The 21,055-nt window shown below is 36.1% G+C and overlaps 1 long non-coding RNA gene across 1 annotated transcript; it reads right to left on the minus strand.

The window, feature by feature from the left end:
• Window positions 1-992: 992 nt before the first annotated feature.
• On the minus strand, window positions 993-18,208 carry LOC124080884 (uncharacterized). Its single transcript, XR_009225171.1, has 4 exons — window positions 18,065-18,208; window positions 12,075-12,188; window positions 8,325-8,437; window positions 993-1,420 (listed from the first exon to the last, which is right to left on the minus strand). It is a non-coding gene; the product is annotated as an uncharacterized LOC124080884 (long non-coding RNA).
• Between the last annotated feature and the right edge of the window lie 2,847 nt (window positions 18,209-21,055).

The raw sequence follows: 21,055 nt of genomic DNA on the forward strand, positions 1-21,055 counted from the left end.
CTGTATCTGGCTTCTAATCTCAGATATAATCATGCCAGAATTACCAATTTTAATGATTACATTGTCACTATAAATTTTAACCAAGAAGAACAATCACTAAGAACATGTTTTATAGCTGGCTACCATTTTCTTAATCCTAGCTTCATAGACTGTTAGATTTCTCAAACCAGTAAAACACCCTCCAAAATGTTACCACTAACTTCTCAATCTTGCCAAGGAAGGACATTGGTTAGAGGAAATAAATCTATACCCACTGTTATCATTACATCATTGTATCATATAAACACCAAAAGAGTAGCAAGTATAGAATCTCTCAGTAAAGGATAATCCTATTTAAAGCTACACTTAATGAAATTTTTTTTTCCTGGAATATCTTATTTCACAGTAATCCAGTGAAAATGCCATCACAGAGGAGTGTAAGTCCATTCACTACTCTTCTGAGGGTGTTCATTCAACCTCCTTCCTAATTTCCAATAAACCTCTGCTTGCAGTCTCACTGACACCTGAGCTCATTTAAAGGGTGCCCAGGGTGTCCATGACAAATCCTAAGGGAGCATTTCTCTATTCAGTTCAGAATTCAACCAGAGTTTAACCAGAGCTTGCAATAACACTGACAACAGAAGAGTCCCTTTCCTCAAAAATTGCAACCTGAGGAAAGGTACACTTTTGTTTGTTTGTTTGTTTGTTTTAAATAAAATCTTAGGCAGTGACCCAAAACCCAGAACCTTATCCCTGTGAGTCAGAAAAAAAGAATCCATGTCCTGCCACTTTTATCAGCTTGGGAAACTCCATACTTTATGTGATATTACATATTTAGCTAAACCATGGAAAGATTCCCTTATCCTACAAGGGCATTTGTTACATGATATTCAGGACAAGAGGAAGAAAAAATTCTTGTTCATGTTCTACAGCCACAGGACTATAAACCTCTAATCTGTCATTCCTGAGATAATTTAGTGTCACGTAATAAATATATACTCACCAATCTGGGCTGGTGTGTCTGTAAAACTACCTGATGATCTTCAGTTTTCACAGTAAGATTCAGATTCTTTTTTTCTCAAAAATACTTTATTTCAAACATCTGGGGAAAAAGTTATCTCGTTCAATTTAAAACACTGAAAACATTCACAAATGAGCATAATCTAGATTTGAGCTACAGATTTTTGGTTCAATGTATCATCTATCTTTTTATTGGTTTCAAGGTTTTTTAAAAAGAAATTAAATTTACAGTGAAGAGCTAAAATAGCTTTGTTGGTTCTGTTAATATATATTACTTTCTTCATTGATGTGTTTCTTCTTTTTTTCCATAATGATCTGAAATCCACTGTTGCATTTTGGGGATGCTAGTGCAAACACACAAATGGATTTCTCCCAATTTTCCAGTGCCCTGAATCCATGATGATCTTGGGCCTTCATGTCTCTGCAAGCATTTACAAAGAACAAAAGGACCTCAGAACAGTTCATAATAGAAGGAAACCTTGTAGTAATTTTTCCCTCCTAAAGTTAAAGGCAAATACAAAATGACCAAAAGACAAATACATAAAAAAAGAAACCCTAACAGGGACTCTGTAGATAACAGGAAGAACTAGACAAGCAAAGAGAGACAGCTAAATGATATTTAAACTTATTGTGGATTAACTAGCTGAAACACCAGAATAATGAATACATACATCCATACATAAATACTAAATTAAACAGTTTAAAATGTCTCCATCATAGATGGGTTTAACCCCCAACACCATGCCAAAAGAGAGAGAGAGAGAGAGAGAGAGAGAGAGAGAGAGAGAGAGAGAAACAAAAAAAAAAACTCTCTCAAAATTCTAATCAAAAGGTTTATAGTCAAGTATTTTATCTGGAAAAAGAGTAGCATAGCTCTACAAGGAACCTCGCTTAGTCTGTGTGTGCTGCTAGAATAAGAAACCTGAGACTGGTAAGTCATAGAGAACAGACACCTTCCATGGTCCTGGAGTCTGGCTAGTACAAGATCAAGGTCTAGGCAGGTTTTTTGTTTGTTTGTTTTGTCTGGTGAAGGCTTGTTCTCTACTTTCTAGGTGATGTCTTCTTTCTGCATTTGTCTGAAAAAGGCCTAGCTAAGTTCCCTTCGGCCTTTTACAAGACAACAATCCCATCCATGAGGGCCACCTAATGTCCCCACCTCTTAATACCTCCGCATTAGAAATTTAAATTTTTAACAAAAATTTTTGGATGGGAAACAGACATTCAAACCATTTTCTACTCTCCATGCTAAACTGGAAGCAAACCAGTGAACAGAGACATGCCCTAGTCAAACAGAACCTGAGAAAAGGCACCTTAACAACAATACATACTTTTAGCCTTTTCTCTACTCTTTTCCTCCATCTCAGTTGTTATTCTCAATACTCCTTCCTTTCTTCTGTGATTGGCATAAATAAAAATTTAACCTGTTAGCCTAAAAAGGTTTATTTAATGCTTATTTACACAGTCATCTTAAGCAGATTTTTTTAATAGTTGAAGTTTAGAACTGATTTTGAGAAAATTACTATAAACCGTGTTCCAGAGAAGACATGTATACCTTGAAAGAGAAAGGTCTCCAAGATCTGCAAAATTTGATTAAACTCGAATTGACTATATTCACAGACAAAGGAAAAAACGTGCACATTCAAAAGTGAGTTGGTCAGCCATTGAAAGGCTTTTCTAAAGAACAGTCACAAAAACTCATATTGGTAGAGCTTTCCAACTATGTTTATGGGAAGTCAATACCTAGCCAAAGTTTCTGAGCTATCTATTTCTGGTGAAATGGAATATATCAACCTGAATCCATTTGCTGTTTGATTCATCTTATCCTTTTGCTTATTATAGGCTCACCAAATGCATTTCTGTTAACACATTAGATGGCTATAGATAGGCATTATGTCTGACTTTGATGTTAGCTAAGGTTCAACACCAGGATCATACACAAAGATGAGAACCTGGTCTAGACCTGTATCTTGCTCTGTTCTCACCTAAGACTTTCATTAGTACTTTCTAGACAGAAAGACTACCATAAGACATTCACCAGCTGTGACTGTATATGTGTTAGTTCAATATACCTAAATATGTATATAAATTTAAATATTATTACCTCTTAGTAAACTGGCATTATTTAACTTACATTCAAAGATACACTTTCTTCACATTAAAAGCAAGTAAATGAATATTTAAGATATTGATGTAGATGGAGTGGTCAGGAAAAACTTGGAAGTGTTAGTTAGATTGAGCTCTATAAGATCTCAGAGAAAGACCTGGTGGAAAAGATGTCTAGGCAGGATAGATGTAAAAAGTTTCAAAAGCAGGGAAAAACTCAGCCCTCTCTAGGAGCTGAGACCAGGAGGGAACTGAAAGACCACCAGGGTGGGTGGGGTATCATCCAGGGGGAGAGCAGCCAAAGGCAGCCCCAGGATTTGGTCAGGGATCAGAGCATGAAGGCCTTCTCAGCCACGGCAAGGGGCTTGGATTTTATTCTCTGTGTGATGGGAAACCACTGAAAGAATCTAAGCAAGAGACTGACATGATTTAATCACTGTGGCTGCTCTGTGGGGAATGGATTTATGAGGAGACAATAAATAGGAAGACCAATTAGGAATTTATCACAGCGGAGATAAACACAGGAAAAAAAAAAAGATGATGATGGATTAGCATAAGGTAATGGCAGTGGTGGGGGGGTGGGGCGGAAGCAGATGGCTCCAAAGCCCTTTTGAAAACCAAATTGACAGGAGATGCTTATCCAATTAGATGTAAAGGTGAGGAAGGGAGCAATGGTGGGAATGACCCCCAGATATCAGAACTGAGTCACACAGGGCTTGCAGGGATCTCATCCAGGTCTTCTATTAGATAGGCCCAAATGTACCAAATGCATCAGTACTCTTTAGGCAAACTAGCCAAAAGGCATTTCCTTTAGAAAGGAACTCTGGACAATATCTATTAAGGTATACAATCTCTGAAATAGTCGATTAAATTTGAAGAGTATATTGGGGTGATATTGACATTGTCTAGTGTTTTGAGACCTCTTGTGTCCTTGTTGTCATGTTCAAGTACTATCAATTTGGGTTTTTTAGAAAATTAAATCAGTAACTGTTGCACTCCTTCCCTAAATTCAGAACCAATAGGAAAATAGGAACCATTCCTACTCCTAAAAAAATATAATAATAAAGTCAGTTGGCCAGTCACCAGGGCTGATTTGAGGAGCAGGCTTCTGATCTGTGGTCACATGGCAAGCTAACACTGCCCCCACCCTACTCCGTTTGCCTTCTCCACTCTAGCTTTAGGAAAGCCTCATTATCTTAAGAAAGAAGTGTGGGTTTTAAAAGCAGATGAGCTAACCCTATTTCACTGCCTTACACGACAAGAGGATCCATGGTGCTTATCTTTTTATTTTGCCCCATCACCCTAGGAAACAAGTACCCACCACGGCCAGAACCTCGGGTGTACTCTATCTACTCTCTAGAAACAGCACTGAACAAGAGCTTAGGTTGAAAATGATCAGAAGTCTCCTCCTGGTTGTATCACTCAGGCTGTGTGTTCTTGGGGACAGATTTACACACTACTAGGAATAAAGCACAGTAATTAAAAAGAAGTGCTTTGGGAATTAGTCAAAGGTATGGATTCATTTTATTCGTGTACTACAAAAAAAAAGGAGGCCTCTTAGTCCTTCCCTTGGTCATTCATACTTTTTAGGTACTATTTTTTTTCACATATAAGATGACAGGGTATACTTGGATGTCTTTTTTTCTAACAAATGGAATCCTTTCTTCAGATATCTGGGCTCCCTTGGGATGTGGGTCTGGATTCTAAGGATACTCAGAGAACATCTTGAAACTCTAACAAGCATAGTGTCTTCCTTCCCAACATTCCCTGGGCATCTGGTGGCTACTCACTCATTTCTTAATGATGAAGTGGCCACCTGTTCAAAGAACTAAACAGTGGTTATTCTCTTTGAGAGTGCATGAAAAGGAGCACATCCATCTCTAATTAACATCAAGTAGAAAAAGTCAAGAAGCAAATGTGGGAAGATGAGGGCTCCTCTCAAAACACAAAATGATAAGAATTATCAAGGATCTACTTGTATAATAGTGAAAACTTGAACTGAGCTTAATTTTATTTCATTGGTTAGTTCTACAGATTATTTTTGTACAAATTTCTGCCTTTTTTATGCTATTGACTTGCATGTTTTCACTTCTATGATTGGCAATGTTCATTTTAATACGAAGTCTTTGCTATTCCACAGGAATGCTTAAGGGGGGAAAAATGCAACATTTTAAAGAAACATGTAAACAGAATGCAGACTCCTAAGCTGCAGAAAACACAGAGGCTCCTGGCTTCAGGAATTCTCATTTCCCCTCAAATGTTGGTTTAGTCCTGCACTGAATTAGGCTGCAATATTTTATTATATGATAAAAAGCATCATTTAACAGGAAGTTATACTCTTTTATGTTGCTTTTGAATTTCATTTCCATGCTACTTTTAAGAAAATAAGTGCTAAGTAGAAGCAGAACAGGTATTTGTAATTACTCATGAGTCATTTGCTATCACATAATTTAATATCCACAGATCTTTAATATTTATAGCACATGTTGAAAGGATTTAACATATGTAGTGATCTTCACCAAGTAACTTTATACTCTTCTTGAATACAAAGATATAAATTTTGTCACCATTTATGCAACCTGCTAAAAATCTTGCTATTAATTCATGTGAATGAGTTTTTCCTCTAAAATTTTAATTAAAATACAAATACTTTGCACACTTCAATCGGCAATATCCTACACATGCATTTTTTTTAAAAAAAATACTGACTGATCAATTGGATAACAGGGTATTTCTTTGTAGTAAGATGTTTTCTTATACCTGAAAATTCCCACAAAGGAGTTACTTGTGTGAAATCCCAGTTAGGAGCCAGTAATCAGCACACTAGAAGGTTTCAGTGATAACAGCATTAAACTCACATTGCTGTCTACACATAAACATGCTCCAATACAAAAAAGAGGAACAGAAATCTAGGAAGGTAGATAGTTAAAATGAGCCTAGAAAACTAGGCAAAAATATTCAACGTTAACAAGAAGCATGAGCACTAGGCTATATACCATCACAATCAAACTGTGTATAACTTAGGATTTCTACCAGAGTTGCTATTCAATGCAGAATACTTTTATCATCAGTTATAATGAAATCAAGTAATTCCTTTTCAAGCCCTAAATGGAAATTATGCCAAAGCTTTCTAGAATAATACAACTAATTCACATATTTTAAAAATGTATGGTCTAATATAATTTTTTTTAAATCTATTAATTTTTAATTGGCTAACTCTTCCCCCAGATTAGCAAAAATAGTGAGAGTAATAAGATATAATATTACTATGTTCTCCAAAATCTTATCAAAAGAAAGAAATACTACAACAAACCACATCTTTTGTTCCCCGTGAACCTTCTTTATGGGAAACTTTTCAGTTATGTCATTATTGTTACAAATCATTAAAATAATTATAATGCTGTATATTCTTTCGCCATCCAGTTTTCTTCATACTACTGAGAATTTCATCAATAATTGTGGGGTATTATAAGGCAAAAAGTAAAGATTTTTCTAAATGCATTTTTCAAAGCCGAAGTGTACATTTTCCTAAAGGAATGAGAGAAAAATGTTTGATTAACTGACACTCAGAAATCATTCCTGAGCAATCTGTTAGAATTTCTTTCCCTTTACAATGTTTTCTGTTCTATGCTATCAAGAACTATGAATCATAATTTCTGGCAGCTAAAACCAAAGGGGGTGAGAGTCTATTAGCATCCTAAAAATATGCATGTCCTAATGCTCTCTTAAAATATGTCTGCTAAGAGATGTTTCAGATTTTCTCAGCCAAGCAAAATGACATTAACTAAGACCCTGGCATGAAGATTTGCTTATTTTAGTTTGCTTAACAATGTAACCATAGCACAAAAATATTGCTACTCAATGGCAGATAAGATATTCTCTCACATTCTGACCTATTGGCTTGTTAACATCACATGATAAATGATCAAATCCCTTATGATCACTAATTGTTATGAAGGCAAATAACTGAAAGTGTATTGGAATGAGTTCTTTCTAGGTTAAGACAGCATTCCTTCTTTCTATTTTGAAGGGGTCTGGTTAAATCCTTTACCCCAAACCAGGAATAATTGAGAATAATTAACAATTTAAATAAAGACAGCATAATGTGTCTACAAAAATAGCTGATGAATTTCTGGAAAATTCAAAAGTAATTCTTGTAAGTTTCTTGCATTCAGCAGTCCACAAGAAAATGTGCCTTTATTTGCCTTCGCCCTCAGAAAGTTTACTACAGGATTCCAGGAAGAATTTACTAAAAGGAAATAATATCTGGCAGGATATTTAGCTGACTCTGAGTAAAGGATGAGTAGGACACAGAGGTCAGACTGAGTCAAAAGAGGATGTCTTGTTATTCTGATGTTACACCTTTGAGGCAAAGGCCTAATACCTTTCCAGAAAATAAAAAGCAACAAATGAATACTTTTCTCTGCTAGAGACAGCAAGAGGACAAGGGTCACGGAATTGCTTCTCTGGATGCATTGTTTCACCCATTTTCTCTTTTTTAATAGAAAACAGCAAATTAATCAAAGGAACACTGCCACCTGTTTTACTTCATATAAGTAGTATATTTTTATACTTGCAAAAATACAGTATATTTTAAGCAAAGATAAAATGAAATGTTAGATGAATTTATTGGAAAACCCAAAGAAGTTTATTTAATAAGCACAAGTACACAAAAAAAGTAGAAAACAAAGAATTCTGGAAACAACTATGATGTCAGGGAAGATGGAAACCTGGAAAGAGAAAGGGAATTCAAACAGGACTTGGAGAACAGAGCCCAATTAACAGTTGAGGAAACAGGAACAAAACATTGAGTGTGGATAAAAAGCCTTATCCTTGTTTCCTGCTGGGATCGTACCTAGAAATTTGCAGTTATTTGCAGTTATTCAATGAGATCAGTATTATCTGATGATTATAATATATTCCCAAATATATATTATGTAATTACATGTATTGCCAAAAAAAAGAAATTTGTAATCAAATTCTTGGAATATACTGAATTAAGCAATGTTTAGTAGATTTATTTATTGAAGGACTTTTCATAATCTTTAACATTTTAATAAATTTTCATAAGATAGATACTACATGGTCACAGTATACTATTTTCATACACTTTCATTTAATTTGCTAATACTTCAATGATTTTTGCATCTATTTTCATGTGAGAAGTTGATCTGTAGTTTTCACGTATTATCCATCTGTCTTCTTATCACAATAATGCCTACCTCATAAAATGACTTGGAACTGTTTCCTCCTCTTCAAGCAAGAATGAAAGCTTAGTTTCATCTTTCCTTGTCTTCTTCCTCCTCCTTCTTCTCATTCTTCTTCTTTTTAGGTACTGCAAATTGAATTCAGGGGAGCTCAGCCACTGAGCTACATTCCCAGTCCTTTTCATTTTTTACTCTGACACAGAGTCTCACTAAATTTCTCAGACTGACCTTAAATTTGGGATCCTCTTGTCTCAGCCTCCCAAGAAGCTGAGATTACAGGCATATGCCACTAAGCCCACCTGTTTTTTTTTGGTTTTTTTTCTTTATAAGTGTGATAGAATTCAGCAACAAAATCCTTTAGTCCTTCAGATTTCTGGACTTTTTTTGTGGGGGGGGGGTCGGAGCTTCTAAATAATGAATTAACTGATTTAGTAATTATAGAACTATTATAGTTTGCAAACAATTACTAACTTGCTTAACTTATTGAATTATGTATTTAGCTTTACTCATAGTATTCATTCTGTCCTTTATCCCAGTCACCTTTCATTCATGATATTTTCATTTATGTCTTTCCTCTTTTGTCTTTCTGCTATAGGTACATCAATTTCACTGATCTTTTTAACGATTCCATTTTTTATTTAATTAATATTCTGTGTTTTCTATTTCAGTGTTACTGATTTCTGCTCTCATATATTTATTGCTTTTTACATGTATTTTCTTTGAATCTATTTCATATCATTCCTAGTTTCTTAAGATAGAGCTCTCTTTACTGTTTTGACACCACTCTTGTTTTCTGATAGGAGCTTTTAACACTATATTTCCTCTGAGCAACTTCCATATTTGGACATGATATAGTTTCATTTTTCTTGAGTTCAGAATATTTACAAATTTCTCTTGAGCCTTTTCCTTTGACACAAAGAGTATACAGAAATGTATTGCTTAATTTCCAAGTGTTTGAAGATTTTCTTGTTACCTTCTGTTATTGATTTCTAGATAGAGTCTATTATGTTCAGAAGACATGTTTTATATGATTTTAATTATTTGAAATTTTTAAAGATTTGTTTGTGACCCAGCATCTGCTTTTCTTTGTAAATATTGTATGTATACTCAAAGAGAATGGCATTCTTCTGTTGTTTCGGGGAATGATCTGTTTATGTGATTTAGGTCCAGTTAGTTCATAATAAGTATCCTTCATAATTTTACTATTAATTCTTCAGAAAGGAGCACTGAAATCTTAGTGCACATGCAAATTTTTTTTATCTCTCCTTTCAACTCTGTCAATATGGTTGTGGTGGTGCATTGCCTATAAGCCCAGCAATTTGGGAGGCTGAGGCAGGAGGATTGCAAGTTTGAGACCAGCCATAGCAATTTAATAAAACAAAAGGGGTAGATATAGCTCAGTGATATAGTGTCCCTGGGTTCAATCCCCTGTATACAAAAAAAAAAAAAAAAAAAAGCTTATGTAGAGAAATGTTAAAAACATACAAAAAAAGGAAGGAAGGAAGAAGGACCAAAAGGAAAAAAGACAAGACAGAGACAGTAAAAAGTTGCATAAGACAGAGAAGGAAGAGGGAAAAGGAAAGAAAGGAAGGAGGAAATAAGGAAGAATCAAAAGAGAGAAAGGAAAAAGAGGGATGTAGAAAGATAAACTTTAATCTCCATTACCTGGCTGGAGGGCAATAAAGACAACTTCTTTAAAATATGATAAATTGCTTCCTCTGTCTGGGAAAGAGACCACAGTGAGGAAGCCACCATGTAGAAGCTGTGCTCCTCATCACATAGCCTTTGCCACAAAGTGGAGCAGAAATGCCACTTAAAAAAAAATTAAAAGGCTAAAATTTAATGAAATGTTATCCTGAAAACCCTGGGGGTTGAGGTGGAAAAAAAAAAACCTTCCTTGCAAAGCTTTCAAAAAATAAATTCTCATGGGTTATTAAATTGAAGAACAAAGCATAGCATAACCTCAGGGCAGGGGGGCAGTTGGCAGGCCCAATTTTGAAATGTCTTCTCCGATTTTTTTTTTCTTTTTTTCTGAACAACTCTAATAGGTTAAGAACTAAGGAGTTTTAGCTTGGAGAAAAGTTTCAACTGAAACTGAGTGTGAATGAGAGGATATCAAATATTTACACGTGTTTATACACTTATATTTCATCCTATGGTGTAGAGATTAGAAATCTCTGTCCATTATGAATCCGATCTTGTAAGCATATTTAAATGATAAACCAACCAAAGCACCATTCAAGTCTATTGAGGCTATTCTAAATAAATGACCCAAGTTGCACAATCAAAATGTGTGCTTTGTGCACATCATTCCTGTTCTATTGTGTCTTTCTTAGAATGGAAAAGCTGGAATCATGTTCACAGTAGCCAGCTTCAGACACTGAATAAGGACAAAGTGAAACATTGGCTTGGTGTATCATCTTTAGATGTGGTGAAGAGCAAGGCTTTCAAGAGACAAAGTTAACACAGAAACGTAGAAATATATACATATTATCTTGGCCTTGCCACCTCTCATCTCCACAAAGCTGCCACAGAAACACTGTCGTTAAAAATGACAGAATGAAGCAAAGTACCATTATTATTAACTTGGATTTTTGTTTCCAATACCTAAACAAAACCAGAATTTTATTTGGCTGGAGTGGACCAGTAGAAAACTCCCTTTTCCCAATTAGAAGCAAACAGAGGCATAAATCTAAATACACTGACTGACCTACAATTGTTTTTAAGCCCACATTGAAACCTCAGGTTCTACTTCTGACTTTGACATGGAGTTGTGGGGAGCCCAGACTTCTTGTCTGAAAAGTGAAGCTATTGCCCAGAGACTTAAGCCACCCACCCAGGCACTCCTAGGCCACGACACAGGCCTGAGGCCTCTCTGCCTCATGGAAAGTGAAGACAGTATTTAAAGAAAAAAGTAATAAAACACCCACAAAGTGTGAGTGAGAAGTAAAATGAGAGCGATATGACCAAAAATGGCTTAAAATCGGACTCTCCAGCTTCCTTCTTAGAAATAATTTGGGATTTTTGAAATTGACTAATATTTTGGGAGAGTAAGGATTAATGGTAACACAAACAAAGAGGACATCCTTACCCTAGGTGGGTGGCAACATTCTCCATGAATTGGCTCAGCATTCTTTTACCTTTTTAATGCACAAACAGCTAACGAATCTTTCAGAAAAGTGTCACTATAGCAATTGTCGGACATTTATCCTGAAATATAAATTAATGTCCAAACTTCATCTTTAAAATTTTCAGATTTCATAGTTCTAAAGAATATCTATGTCCTTGTTCTCATCCATAGTGAAATTGGATATTTCTGCTAGCTTACACAATCAAGCAAGATCTTTCTCCCATTTGTCTTTATAAGTTTGTATTTTTTCCCCACTGTATGATTTTCCTACTGCTGCTATAACAAATTACCACAAACTTCACAGTTTAAAGCAACAAAAATTTATTATCTCTACGTTCGTTCTGGAGGTCATAAGTCCAAAATCCATCCCACTGGACTACATTCAAAGTGTCAACAGGACAGATTATTTCCATCTGGAGACTTCAGGGAGAATCATTTTCTTTGCCTTGACCTTGCTACTAGGGGCTACCTACATTCCTTGACTCATGAGATGCACTTTGATCTTTTAAATGCACTGCTCCAAATTCTATTTCCATATCAAATCCTCACTGCCCTTCTGTCTTCTTTTTACAAGGTACCTTGAAATTACATGGGTTGACATATTTTACACAATATCTTACCTTAAAGATTCTTACCTTAGACATCCTACTTTTGCCATGTGATGTGACATGTTCATGGGTTTCAGTAATTGAGACATGGACATCATTGAGTAGATATTGTTTAGTTTACCACAGCAACTTGAAAGTTTCCTATAATGAGCATATTTAGAGAACTTTACTTTGTGTGCCCTCTACCAGATAATTTCTCAAAAGTTTAAATAAAATCGATCCTAGTTATATGGGTCAGTGATATCACAAAGTGATGCAGACAAGGAGAGTTTAATAGGTATTATTCATAAATATGTGAGCAAGCTTGAGAGAAATCCATAAAGGATTGAGAAACACTCCTAGATTAGTAGTAATGGTCCAAAGCTCTAAAACTCAATGTCAAAAGGAAAAAGTAGTAACTAGAATCCCAAAAGAATTATAGCTTTGGGAGATGTTTCCTTCCACATGATTTGATAGTGAGGAATATTTCTGTTGCCAATCATCAAACAATAATAAGGAAAAAACCAGAGAAGTAAATATGTGCCTGACCTCTGTTGTCCTGGCAGTACATTGGCTAAACCAGTCAGAAGTCCAAAAACAAGGGAGCCTGAGTGAGCCAACCCATTGAGTCAAATCATCTGGGGCATCATTGAAGATCAAGAAGGGTGAAGAGTGAATATGGAGAGACAAACAGAGAAGAGCTAGTAAGGTCCTATTGTTTACCCTTCATCATCCACTCTTGTCCTATGTCCAAATGAAAAACACATTTCACTAACATAGGTGAAACACAGTGTCCCATCTGTTGCACATTATTACAGAATTAGGCCAATTCAGCTTTATTCCCAACAAAAACCTAAAGCATATAACATATAAGATAATCAGATTAATGAGACAAAGTTGAAAGTTGAGGATAAAGAAATAATTAAAATTGAGCCACTGCTATAGTCTTGTTACAAAGTGGATAATAACATCTTTCTTCATTTTCCACCATTGTTCTTTTCCATGTCACCACCTGCACTATTCTAGACTTTCATTGATGGAGATCCTAAGCCTTCATTCCCAAGAGATATGTATTCTTAGTATTACAGTCTTTCCTGGACTGTCATAATTTCCCATTGACCATTATTGGTAGACAAGGGAGGATCATGAGACATCCCAATGAATTCTCTAAGTTTCACACATGATGCTCTTTCTCCCACCTTATGTGGCAATCCAGTTTTCCCTGGTTAACCAGTATCGACCCTTCCTGACATTTCAGAGGTCTTATGGTTTTGTTATGAGGTGTCCCCCAAAAGCTCATGCGTGAGACAATGCAAGAAGGTTTTGAGGTGAAATCATTGAGTTATGTGAGCCTAATTGAGTTATGTTAACCTAATCAGTGTGTTGATTCTCTGATAGGATTACCTGAGTGATGACTGTGGGCAGAGGGGCTGTGATTGAAGGAGGCGAGTCAATGCGGGCATGCCTTTGGGGTATATATTTTGGGAGCAGAGCTTACACTCTCTCTCACTCTGCTTCCTGGTGTAATGTCCTGATCTGCTTTCCTCTGCCACCAGGATGTTCTGCCTCACCTCAGACTCCAAGGAATGGAGACAGCCATCTATGGACTGAGAACTCTGAAATCATGAACCCCCAAATAAACTCTTCCTCCTCTAATTGTTCTTTTCAGGTCTTTTGGTCACAGTGGCAAAAAAAGAAAAGAAAAGAAAAAGCTGAATAACAAGTGGCCACATTCTTTGCCAAAATGCCAGTGAGAAATATCACCTTCCAAAGTAACAGAATATGACCTTGGTTCCTGATGAGGACATTCCTTTCATGAAAGATTAGGACTTCCAAAGCCACCCATCCCAAATTCATGGAATATTAACAAAACCATGTCAAACAGCTTTGCTTTATTAGTGCAGTATGAAGAACTGCCAGTCTCCTTCCTGGAAACATGAATTTTGGCTATGGAAAAGACAGCACCCATATTGGTTGCAACTTTATAGCATAGGTCACATCATTTACAAGAGCAGTTCCACCTGAAGAGAATGTAGAAAACACAGAAGCAGATAATAATACATCCTTATGTCAGCATTATAGTCTACTTCTTCAGAGAACTGTTCCACCCTCAATCGAGAGACTCTGGGTCTGTGAATTGGACTAATTCAAGAAACTGAATATGAGGCCATGTATGTATGCTAACCTTGGCAACCCATGTCAAATTCCTGCCAACCAAACAAGGGCTTCTTCACACATGAGAAACAACACCTGAGAACAGTACATATCTATTTTCATTTCTACAGATTCCATAATCAATGAACTATTGCCACAAGTCCCCATGAGTCAACCACTTCATCCTTGCAGCTTAAGATAATTGTGCTTAACTTGTTCTTGCTAGTTAAGCAGTGACATACGCTCTACCACTCTGTGGCCGTTATTTCCTTGAAATCCAAGAGTCCACTGTCACTATATTCTCTCCTACTATCTTCACTGGCCTATGGGGAACTGACACTATAGATGCTGAAGTTTTTCCTTATGAAACATTTCGGAACACTCTGGTGAAGGGAGTTTCTTATTGGGTTCTGTTTAGTGGCCACCTGAGTGAGTTTTATATAATAACATTCATCCCAACATTCATACTGCCATAAGGCTTTGAACTCCTTTCTACAATATTCCAAAGGGATCTGAAGCATTTCTTCCCCTCTGAGTCTAGACAGCATTTTGTCTAGTCCTTACTTTACCATATTTGCATCATTCCCAGATAGTTAACTCAACACATTAGTTTTCTAAACCCAACTACAGTCAACTATATAGTAAACTTGGTCCTACCTAAACTTATGTTTTCCCTCCTCAATTCCCTTAAATACTATTCACATGTGCTGCACAGACTCCTACTGATATATTTGGCAATGTCCTGAATCCTTTAGCATATAATCTCTCTCCTTCTCAACCAGATGTTGTACTTCTCTGCCCATTCTCTCTTGTGAATCCCATTCTTTCACTGATGACTGTGTGTCCCTGGGCAAGTCACTGCCTGGATATGAGCCATGACTTTAAAATGATGGTAATAATATCTATCTCATAGGGTAGGTGCATGAAATAAATGAGCAATATAAGTTTATAAAAAAAACCTTCTCTCAAGACCCTAGAACACATGAAGCACAAAAAATATTGTAACATTTCACCCCTTTAAAGATTCCCTTTGAACCATATTCCCAGACACAAGCAAAAATATCAACGAAAAACTGAACCAGTATAAGTTGCAAAGTTTCCTTTTTAACGTGGAGCTAAGAAAATCTTAAGCATTACAAAACTAATTTAGTTTAATGTTGACTTTCTCAAACATAGTAGGCATTCCAAAACAGTATTTGTGGAATTAAGTTCTAATCCAAAGTTTGAATCTGTATATCTGTCCTTGGAATTTATTCTCCTTCAAGCAACTATGTCTGAGAAAAAAAAAAAAAACTCCATAGGATTTCCAGATTTACCAGTAAAAGACAAATGCATCATAAATTGATATTTTAATTACTCATGAGTGGGACTGATGCTGAGCCTTGAGTATACTTAACAGGTTTTGTTTTTCATGAAAGCCTTCATTTCCGTTGACATTGGCAATCAGATTATGAATCTTAGCTCCAGTGCAGCAATTATGTCAAGCTCAGCTTGGGAGGGTAAAAGTGTTCAGTAGAGAGCAGTTGCCCTTGTTCAGAAGAAAAAAGTACAAAAAGGATAAATGATTACTTATTAAACTCACCCTACTTGGGGAATGATAAAGTTCTTATGGAAACATATTAATAAATCTACCCTCAGAAACCTACTTTCCACCTTGCATGGCAGAAGTAAATAGAAAGATAATAGAAATGGGTCACAGAAATTTCATTTATTAACTATCATATTTTATTTGTCTATTGCCTAGGAAGAAAGTGTGAACATGCTGTTTCTCCATATGTTTTAATTTATACTAATACGTTCCCCAATTAAGTTGCTGGGGAACGCCCTTTTAAAAGCGATGCATTTAAGAGTAGCTTGCCATCTACTTGTGATGTCAGTGCTAATGGTTTTAAGAACCTACAGTTTGGGGAAATGACCATATGTATGTGTTGCAGAGTCCATATTCATTCTTTTGGGAAGCAACTTTCTTAATAGCAAAAAGGTGCAACATATAAACTCATAGTCGAGAGTCATCTATTAGAAATTCATTTGTTCCAAATACTTCCCCAATGTGTAAAACTGAGATACAAAACAACCATTCCATGATGTGCTTCAAAAATATACCAGATGTATTTCTCCATTCTTGTGGGAACCTGTGGATTAGCCTCCCCACATGAGCAATCCCTGGGCAGGAAGATCATTTCCTCCTCCTTTTCCCACGAACTCTGTTGCAATTTGCAGGACATTATGGGAAATTTGCCACAATATGTGGGACACTTTGGTCTCTCCCTGGAATTTTACAAGCATGTGCTGCCATAGTTTGAAGCAGGAATCAAGATATTTGTTTCATATGGTGAGATCTAACATAATATAACACTTCATGAGGGGACCAGGGGCTTGCCTCCCCTTTCCAAAGTCATTAGATCTGACAGTACATGCCATTCATTTAGTCAAACTGCAGAACAGAAAGGCATAACCATTAGCTACAGATATCCCTGCTGATTTAACAGTGTTGGAGATTGCAACATCATATCTCGGTACTGGCAGGGAGGAAAGGAGCTGGCAAACCCATCCAAAAATGGGTTCTCCTCTTAAGAGAAGTTTAAATTCTGCCATGCTCTATGCTGTGGAACTCACAGAAGTTTGAGCACCAACAAAACATAGTTTTTATATTTTTATTCCCTCAGTGGGCCTGTTAGAACCTGAAGCAGGGCTATGATTACTTCTAAACACAAACTTGAATTGTTTAATAAATATTCATTTACTTCAGGTATTTTTATAACTGTTTTTTTAAACAAACAAACAAAATTATCTATCAAAGTATAAGAAAGCTTGCAGGCTGTATCTAAAAGAAACTGCCCAGTAAAAGTAGTTGATATCACCAACTCCAAGTCATTGCTCTACACTTACCTCTTGACTGCTGTGCTATTCCTATGAGTCACTGACACATGGGTTATATCCAGATAGACTCACAAATGAAGTGATTATACTGAACTATGATTGATCTAATTACCAGTGGAAATTGGCTATTAATATGGAGGGAAAATAATTCAGTCTGAACAGGATGCATTCAGTGGCATTGCAAATGACATGCCTATAATCAGAGGTAATCAAAATTTTAAAAAATTAAAGTTCTCCCAAGTTGGCTTTCGGTATGGAATTCTTTTTAAAAAGAAAACAAAACTAATCAAATTCTAACTCAATTTTTTAAAAAAATTTCAATAATAAGAGAGAGAAGGGAAACTGCATGGAAATGGAAGGAGACCCTCATCGTTATACAAAATTACATATAAGAGGAAGTGAGGGGAAAATGGAAAAAAAAAACAAGGAAGAGAAATGAAGGACAGTAGATGGGGTAGAGAGAGAAGATGGGAGGGAAGGGGAGGGGAGGGGGGATAGTAGAGGATAGGAAAGGCAGCAGAATACAACAGACACTAGTATGGCAGTATGTAAAAACGTGGATGTGATTTTGCAATCTGTATGCGGGGGAAAATTGGGAGTTTATAACCCACTTGAATCAAATGTATGAAATATGATATGTCAAGAGCTTTGTAATGTTTTGAACAACTAATAATAAAAAAATAAAAAAATTCAATAATAAACAAAGGCATATACACCTTGAAAGCACCTCCAAACTGCTCTAAAAACTTGTGTGAAATACTTTTTTTTACCACCCACTTAACAACTGTGTTCATATCCCTTCTTACACACACACACACACACACACACACACACACTAGGTGAAAGCAACTTTTTATCTTTACAAAAAATAAAAATGACACTAAATGTAATAGACATATTTTTATCATTCATCTTACTTAACCTTTAAATAAAAACGGGCAACTCTTTACTACTGTCTTAAAACTCTCACTTCCGTTGACTTCCATAAAAGGTCATTTTCCTACCTTTCTTTTTATTCTGGCCACTTTATTGGCAGACGCTTTCCCTTCTTCCCCTGGGCATTTGTGTTGGTGTTAAATCACTTTCTCTTTTCACTATATACTCTCTACAGCAGATATCCCCTTGAAGTCCTTCGGTCTGGCTTGAATATGTCCCCCAATTTTCCTGTGTTGGAAACATAATTCCCAAAGTCATATGTTAATGATATTTGAGAGAAGGAACCTCTGCATAGTGAATGAGTCATGAGAACTATACCCTCATGAGTGGGTTAATCCACTTGTGGATTAACAGATTAACAGCTATCATGGAAATAGCTTTGTATAAGAAGAACTCTCTATCACATTTGCTCTTTGTCACCATGTGATGCTCTCTACCATCTTAAGATGCAGCAAGAAGGCCTACTAAATGAGGAACAGATGCCAGCATCATGCTCTTAGACTTTCCTAGCCTCCAGAATCATGAGTTAAAGAAACCTCTATTGTTTATAAATTAGCCAGTCTCAGATATTGTGTTATAGGAACAGAAAACAAAATAAGATACTCATGCAATTTTTATGGAGATAAATTTGGGTTTCTTCCAATGTTTCCTGATGGAAGCACATCGATCCAGTGGTGCCAGCCAGAAACCTAGGAATGATCTTTAACAGTTCTCTTCACCAATTTTCCCCCATGTAACCACTCCATCAGAAATTCCTAGGAGATTTCCCCTAATTTTTTATTGATTTCATCCATTTCGGTCCATCTCTGGTGCCACTACTCTTATTAAAGCTACCATTACATCTTATCCAGACCATTAAAATAATTGAGCTTTATACTTCTACTCTTGCCCTATTCAAACTAAATCCCTCACAAAATTCATAGTAGCTTAGGTAAACAATAAATTTGCTTATAATACCCAGGGCACAAAGAGCAAGGCTCTAAATGGTTCCTCCTCTACACATCTCATTAGCATATCTCCCACACAGTTTCTTCCACACTTTCTGCTGTTGGTATACCTACCCTATTTTCAGTCTCTAATATGCCATGCATGGGGGTCTTTTTGCCAAATACTCTTGCCTTGCATGGGGGTCTTTTTGCCAAATACTCTTTTTCTCTTGCATCAGTCATTCTTCATGCAGATCTCACCTCAAATGTCACTTATCCAGAGAAGCTTTCCATGAGTTCCCTGAATAAGCCAAACTTCCCCAATACGACCTCATAACATTCCTATACCTCTAATTTATGGCACTTTTAAGCATTATAATACGAAGATTATCTATGTGATATTAAGATTTATGCACATAAACAACAAGTTCCTCAAGAGTAAGCAGTAAAGAATCTACTCTATTCACCATGGTATGCTCAAATTCAGTACATTGTATATGTTAAATCACTATTAGTAGAATAAATGAGTGAATGAATTACAGGCTCTGAAAATTTAATAAATAAATACAGATACTCACTAGAATTATTGATCAAACAAAGAACAATGACTTAAGTGATTATAGGACTTGATATTCACAGCGAGGTTAATGGTGTTGATAATTATTAAAATGAAGACAGGGACATTGATAATACTGATGATAAGGGGGATGTTAGCTGACAAGGCACTTTGGACAAAGCTCATGAACAATGTGCCAGTAAAATCTTCATCCTGACCCTAAGATTAAATACTCCTGTCCCCTTTTATGAGGGCACTGAAATTCAGAAAGATAAGGTGATTTGTGCAATTACGATCAGTAAAATGTGATAACCATCTCAAGAATGTTTTTATTATTTTTATCTATGGAGTAGAAGAAAATTTCTCATTCCTTTTTCAGTCCAATAATGCCAAAACTTTATATATTTGGTGCCTTTGGGGAAAATTGCTGACCTTTAATAATGAGCTTGGGAACAAGCATTGCCAATAATTTAAGTGTGTTGTTGTTCATCATCAGCAAATGGAACTTTCCTTTTTGGTACCGCAAAAGTATTAACTTAAAATGTATGTTAACGTTAAAGTAGTCAGCTAACTTGAATCTTTTCTTCTTACTACAGTGTTTTCTCTATTTAAGACCCAAATTGTATGCCTCATGTAGGAAGTAGAACTACCCAAACATTCATAGTAGATCTTCTAGAAAGAAAAGGTGAATTTATGATGACTCTATTGTACATGTTCTAAATGTTTTCCTATTTGTTATTCCAAAGTAGCCTATAAAGCAGCACAGTTCACAATAGCAAGACTGTGGAACCAACCTAGATGCCCTTCAATAGACGAATGGATAAAAAAAATGTGGCATTTATACACAATGGAGTATTACTCTGCATTAAAAAATGACAAAATCATAGAATTTACAGGGAAATGGATGGCATTAGAGCAGATTATGCTAAGTGAAGCTAGCCAATCCCTAAAAAACAAATGCCAAATGTCTTCTTTGATATAAGGAGAGTAACTAAGATCAGAGTAGGGACGAAGAGCAGGAGAAGAAGATTAACATTTAACAGGGATGAGAGGTGGGAGGGAAAGGGAGAGAGAAGGGAAATTGCATGGTAATGGAAGGAGACCCTCAGGGTTATACAGTGGAGGGGGTAGAGAGAGAGGAGGGGAGGGGAGAGGTGGGGAGGGGGGAGGGTGGAGGATGGGAAAGGCAGCGGAGCACAACAGACACTAGTATGGCAATATGTAAATCAATGGATGTGTAACTGATGTGATTCTGCAATCTGTGTATGGGGTGAAGGTGGGAGTTCATAACCCACTTGAATCAAAGTGTGGAATATGATATGTCAAGAAATTTGTAATGTTTTGAACAACCCACAATAAAAAATTAAAAAAAAAACAAAGTAGCCTATAAAATGTAACTATAAAACATACTGTGACAACACAGAACATACCAACATAATTTTTAAAAACCACAAATAATTGTTCTTCCTTTTCTGAACATTCACCTTTAGAGACTGACATCTTCTATAGCATGGCTTCCACACAGGAAAGCTGTAAAAACACTAATAAGCTGAAGCCACAACTTCTTGATAGAAAAT

This window comes from Marmota monax, unplaced genomic scaffold (assembly GCF_021218885.2).
Source record: "Marmota monax isolate L192 unplaced genomic scaffold, Marmota_monax_Labrador192_F-V1.1 WCK01_AAM20220418_F8-fsc00048, whole genome shotgun sequence".
Lineage (NCBI taxonomy): Eukaryota > Metazoa > Chordata > Mammalia > Rodentia > Sciuridae > Marmota > Marmota monax.